This window comes from Oryzias latipes, chromosome 5 (genome assembly GCF_053564925.1).
Source record: "Oryzias latipes strain Hd-rR chromosome 5, Olatipes_Hd-rR_3.1".
In the NCBI taxonomy this organism is placed as follows: Eukaryota; Metazoa; Chordata; class Actinopteri; order Beloniformes; family Adrianichthyidae; genus Oryzias; species Oryzias latipes.
In genome coordinates this window covers 7,156,179-7,162,764 of record NC_136241.1, presented here as the reverse complement: position 1 = coordinate 7,162,764, position 6,586 = coordinate 7,156,179, and the positions used below count along the sequence as shown (strand labels likewise).

Genomic DNA, 6,586 nt, shown 5'->3' with positions numbered 1-6,586 from the left:
TTATTAAAACTTTTTATTAAAACATTTATTAAAATTCATATTGTCAGTTGGCTTACATTTTTATTATTTCATATAAAAAATATTAAGATTCCTCAACTTATAAAAGAGAGATTATTTACTTAAAGTTTTTAATATTTTCCAACTAAAAAACGCTTTAACTAACTATATTTTTATATTACTCAACTCATAAAATATGTAAAATTCACTCAAATGCTTTATAAATTCTTTAACTCATTAAATGTGTAGCATTGAAAATATTTAAAATTCTTCAGCTTAAAATGTATTCTAAACAGAGATATTGATACTGCCCCACTACATTTTAAAGGCTAACATTGATAAAAACCAACAAACGTGAAGGCCACACAATAGTGATTGCTTAATACACTTTTTTTAATTGCTCTTTAAAAAAAAAAGCACAAATATCAAGAGGATGAAGAAACAATAAGTACAATAAAACTGCATTATAGGAGTGCCACACAACATATTGACAAAAAGAGTTGGTTCAAGTTTTTTGGGGTGCTGTAGGTCCAGAGCATAGATGTCCCCGAAGAGTTAGAAGAGATCAGTCAGCCAGATGTGTGGGACCTAGGGTTGGGCGATGTCCCCTAATTTGGCCGTTGACGATGTTTGCTGTCAACCATCGGGATGGACGATGACATCGTCGGGGGGGGGGGGGGGGGGGGGTATTTTTACATTTTTCGTTCTTATATAACTGCTATTCGTTATTTTGCTTTTTTCCTTTTATTTCCCAACTAATGGTTAATCCGCGATGATCCAGTATAAACTGAGGGAAGTGACTTTTACAGAAAAAGTAACAAGCAAAATAGAAAAGAAGTGGTCCGCTCCCGCACTTAACTGGCGGAGTGGACCGGCGGAGGGCGGATTTACACTTTATGTTTGATGGGAAGGGGGGGGGGTACATGAGGCTCGTGTGGGAGATTTAAGACTGCGATCCGTCCCGCAGCTCTAGGGGTACGAGCTATCAAACTCAGAACCGGGTCTAAACGTGTGTCTGAGCACAGTTCGGATCGTCAGCACACACAGCGGTTTGAGCTTCAAAGCAGAAATGTCGCTCAGTCCTTAGAAAACATTCAATCACGTGGATTTGTGTTTCCAGTCGTGTCCCGACTAAATAAAGGCTGATGTTATTCACAGGATGCAGCGCCACCCAAAGCTAATGTTGTTAGCCCGTGTTAGCATACTGCTAATCCTGGCTACGTTCAGAAAAAGCACTGACCACACGGATTAAAATTCAAATGATGAGCGAACAGGTGTTTCATAATAACCGTAACATTATTAAAAGCACGTTTAGAAGATCGTCTCGTATTTTACCGAGCTGACATGTCAATGCATATAGCCGCTCGGCGCTGTTATCGTTTTGTATTGAATTGTTACCTTCAATAAAGTTTGGAAAAAAAGCCGCTCGGCGGAAGTTGTATCCTCTTCCGGTTTTCAAACTGCGCATGTGCGAATACTGCGCGTGTGCGAATGATGTATTCCGACCGAAATTGTGACCTTAGTGAACGTTTTTATATTCTGAAAACATTTTTCTGGGCCCATGTACACGGTTGGATTCTAATCCGACCATTGATCCCATCAGGATATTTTGTACATGTAACCGCGGCTTATGGTGTCGACGCGCAACGTGGCGGGGGCGTGGCATCACGATGGTGGTCTCTCCATCGGGATGTCAGTCACCCATCACGATGGACCATGATATCGTCCATCGGCACAACCCTAGTGGGACCACTGACGGCAGCATCAGGAGCATCACCACGACAACTGAGAAGATACCCACAGAAGTGTCTGTGAGGTCTGGTATTCTGGAAAATACAAAACAAAAAACACAGATGAGTTCAGACCCTCAAAGATATTCATCACACTAATGTCCAAAACTGACATTCCTGCCATCTGTCAATGGGAATCTTTTCATGCTAACATTCTGTTAGCTTTTAATCAACTGGCTGTGATGTTTTAAGGACCAACTCCAATTAAAATTGTGTTTTTAAAAAGTTCTTTAGCATTTTTCTGAAGGAGGACATTTATAAAATAATTTAAGACTAAAGCTTCATTTTTCTTTATTCAAATAATGATGGATCAGGAGCAGAAAAAGGTAAATGAAAATGTTCCCACTCCTTCCAATCAGGAGTCCCTGATGTTCGCCTTTCATCTTCCGTCTCATTTTTAAAACCATTTAAAAATATCACTCAGTTTACAAACTACAAACAATTGCCCTATTTATTATGTCACTCAATAAAATCTCAATCAATATTAAAGGATTAGTGAAAAACATTGACAGGGAGTCGTGTGCACTTACTGTACAGGTCTTGAAGAAGTTGGAGGCATCTTCATGCAGATAAACAGGAAGTGCATGGAGGACAAGTGCCCGTCTCATGTTCACGTCACGCTGGTCCTAAAAGAATAAAAAGAAATATCCATTACCATTGAAGCAAATGCAGAGCAAACACTTCCAATATTTATTGAAGGAACTTTAAGAAATAATAAAATGATACCTTTTCTAGATGTCTATTTCTAGTGAGAGGACAATACAGTGTTCATGGCATGATCCACTTCAGGTCAAAGACCCAAAGTCATTTTTAAGGCAAGTTACACCTTGGCTTCTTACAGCTGTTTACAAATGATTTGTTATCCGTTTTTGAATTATGCACATTAGAAATTCACCTGGAGGTCATAAATCCTAACCAAGCTGGCCAGTTCCTGTCTGTTTTGGTGGACTTAGTCTCAGAAAAGGGCAGCTTTAAGTTACACAAACATGTAAAAACTGCACAATTTCCTCTGACTGCATCTACTCTACATAAATCCATTTCAGATCTTGACAGATGAGTTTTCATGGTTTCAAATGATGGAATGGTGCTAATGCAACATCATTTTATTATTGTAATATACTGTCATAAAGACATGACAATATTCCAAAGTGTCTCCACATACATGGCAGTGGAAACACTTTGGAATATTGGCTATGTAGTACTGCAGTATTATATGTAGTACTGCATAGTGCCAAAGTAGCAGAACACAACTTGCACCTCCATTCCATTGTGCCACCTTCAGCCTGCAATCTAAATATGTTTAGTTAAATTGTAAATAATTTCAACTCTATTTAGACCTTTGGCTAAGTTAAAATGTGCATAAATGTTTCCATGCTGCCGTATAAATCTAATAATGGTAATAGTTCAGGATGAATGTATTAAATAAGTATAAAACTCACCCACTGACACCTCTTTTCTGGTGAAATGGTGACTTTCTGGTGAACTTTCTGAAGTTCAGTATCTGAAAAAGTCCAAAAGAGATTTTTCAATGTTAAAAAATGTTTCAATTATATTCTGATCAAAAAAACATTTATTGCACTACACAACCTATTGCATTTTTTGTTTTTTTTTAAATAGCTCTAGACAAATAACTGAGACAAGTTACCTGGCTGGCCTTGGCGTCTACCTGGAGGTGAAACACTGAACACTCTGTAGTTCGGTACCTGAACTTGAACACAACACGAGCACGTTGATTCATTTATTTTTACAAAAACCTTTTTTATAATGGAGATCAGTGATTTATAAAAGCTTAAAACTGCATTCAAAACCCAATGCTTCCATGTAGCAACCAGGCTTAAAACTTTTGGCGGTAGCTCCTCCCACACAACCGTTAGAGGCTTCGAGTGACATTTTTGGACAAATGTCCAGCAGCAAACTTTAGCCACAGACAGAAGCCTCCAACGCGAATTTCACACGCGGATCACGTTTAGTGTGATTGCAGCATAACAGATCATTTCTACCTCTGAAAAAAAAAAAAACTCATCACTGTCGTAACTTACGGGCAGAAATGCATTTTGGGTTTGGCTCGCCATACTTCTGCTATGACAAACTAATCATGTATACATTTCCACATTAATCTCTAAAACAATCATAACACACATATGTTTAAACAACAGTAAACCACATTTACGGTTGTATAAGAGCATTTTAAAGCATTCATTCAAAATAAACCATGAACGATACTTAACTTACCAAGTTAAATCAGGGCTGAAGACAAGACGGCACCATCAGCGATGAGGCGGATGGAAAAAAAAACCCGAGGTTGGGGCGTCTTGAAGCGGGACGAAATCGCAACGCTTTGCAGAAAAATAAAATGCTCGACTTTCAATTTCAAACGTCGCATACTCGCGTTCGGCAAATCCAACATGGCCACCTGAGCTAACGTAGAGAAAACGAAAGACCCTCCCACCAGTACGTGATGACGTTATGACGCTACTTCAGGGATCTTAAAATTTTTGAGTGCTAGATACAAATAAGCTTTAAAATATTTAGCACTGTTAAGTTAAATTTGAAAAAATCTTGATAGAGCTTAATACTTTATAGTTGAATCAACTACAAAATGACATTTAAGTTGTGTAACCTTAATAGTTATGAGTCAGTACAAGTGATAGGGTTTAGAGTGTGTTCAAAATGGGAGGTGGCGGCCTCTCGTCCAATCAGAGCACGAGAAATCATCTGCCTTCCGTTTCATGCAAAGTGCCTTCCTTTTCATGCAAAGTCACTTCCGTTTCATGCATACTCCTCTCTCACACACACATATAAACTCTTCCTCACACGTACATATATACTTGTCTTTCACATACATACATTCTTTTTTAAGAGTGACAATGAGAGTGAGAATGTATGTATGTGTAAAGTAATATATATGCATGCGAGAGAGAGAATATATGGATGTGCAAGTGAGAATATATGTATGCGAAAGAGAGTATATATGACTGTGAGAGCAAGAATGTATGAATGTGAGAGAGAGAATATATGGATGCGTAAGAGAATATATGTATGCGAAAGAGAGTATATATGACTGTGAGAGCAAGAATGTATGAATGTGAATGGTTCAGAATAAATAATGTCTTATATGGCCCCTCATAGTTTGTCCCAAACTTCAGTGGGGCCTCTCACATGTATGGCATGCATGATCTGCTGACAATAATCCTGATCCAGTTCTATGGGTTATATATTCTTCAATAATCAAAATGTATAAAAGTATAATGAACTTAGTAATCATTCCACAAGTACTTTGGGCCTTCTGGGAAGGTAGAAAAGCGCTTTACAAGTATCCGCCATTTCCCTTTTACGAACTGCTGGCTCCTGAGCTAAGGCACAACAATCTGACAGAGAAGTTGAGGAGCTGTCAGTCTTAAATACAGTCACAGGTGAAATGAAAGAGAATGTTTAGGATGCACAGGATGAGAGGAGAAAGTGATGAGTTAAATCTACCAGAGATCTTTTCACAAACCAGTTTGCTGAAATAAAACTAAATTGTTGTCATATTTGTGACAGCTGTCACTCTGTGATGCATGATGCAAATGTTCTTGAAGAAGTCTGGACAAAGCTGCGATTTTCTTTGTGTTTATTAACCCTTTCAACCATACACAACACATGCAAAGTTCATCTTTTGCATTTGCTTTTTTAGAGAACAGAGCAGTGTGCATGAGTGTTCTGTTTGTTTTGTGTAGAAGAGATGATTCAAGATCTAGGACACATGTCAAACTCAAGGCCTGCGGGCCAAATGTGGCCCACCATGTCACTTTGTGTGGCCCACGAGAGCATAAAGGTTTTGAATTTCTTAAAATAAAAATGTTTAATTGATTACATATTATTTATATGTAGCTGCTGTTGTAATTATTCAATGTTTGCAGGTCTTATGTGTGTATGCAGACAAAGTGTTGTCATCAAACCATCAGTTGGATGCAAGGCTGTGTGCAGCCTTTTTTTTTGTAAAATGTTACACGTGTAATACATGTTCTTTGCAGCTCCGTTTTATGTCATTTTTCTTTATTCACTTGGACAGTTTGATTCAATTCAAATTCACAAACTCATATCGGTAATTGAAAAAGTGAAACATAAACTCAAAAGGATCGTAAATACATAGAATTCAATAGGAAAATACTAAATTGAACTAACAAACTGACTAGACTTGACTTGACTGGACATCCCTGCCCTTAGACCCTCCTTCCCGGTAAGGAAAAACTCCTAAAAAAACGGATTCCGGAAAAAACAAAGAAACCACAGGGGTGCCCACATGAAGGAGGGATGCTCCCCCACGACGGACAGGCGATTTACCAGAACTCTTAGACAAGACCCCCCTTAGTACACACACCCCTCCCCCTTCAATATATACATTCTAACATAAACACACACACATGCACACAAACACCCTCTCAAACACCCATACACGCACACACATTTTACAAGGAAGGTGGGACCTGGGTCCATCTGTCCCCTACCCCTTCCCTGGTGGGGGGTGCGGGCCCCTTGGCGATGGCGGCCGTGTCCCTTGGGTGCCGGCTCCCTGGGCCCGGCGGTGCTCTCTCCGCGCGGTGGGGGGGTTCATATTACACCTGAGCCGGGGGTGTTCGTGTCCCTGGGGGGTGGGTCCTGGTCCTTGCCCCTGGGCGCTGGGCCCCGCCAAACTTCCAACATGGCCGAGCCTGGTCGGGCCATATTTATAACATCCCTTGTGGGCCGCCCTTTTTTCCCCGGGGTTCCCCCCTCCTGGGCGGGGGCGGCGGGCCCCTGCCTTGCTCCTACCTGGACCA

General features: G+C 40.0%; 1 long non-coding RNA gene across 1 annotated transcript; it reads right to left on the bottom strand.

Moving 5' to 3' along the window:
- Positions 1-501: 501 nt before the first annotated feature.
- Positions 502-3,405, bottom strand: LOC144992121 (uncharacterized). The gene is made up of 4 exons (XR_013655918.1): positions 3,227-3,405; positions 2,318-2,413; positions 1,748-1,823; positions 502-585 (listed from the first exon to the last, which is right to left on the bottom strand). It is a non-coding gene; the product is annotated as an uncharacterized LOC144992121 (long non-coding RNA).
- Between the last annotated feature and the right edge of the window lie 3,181 nt (positions 3,406-6,586).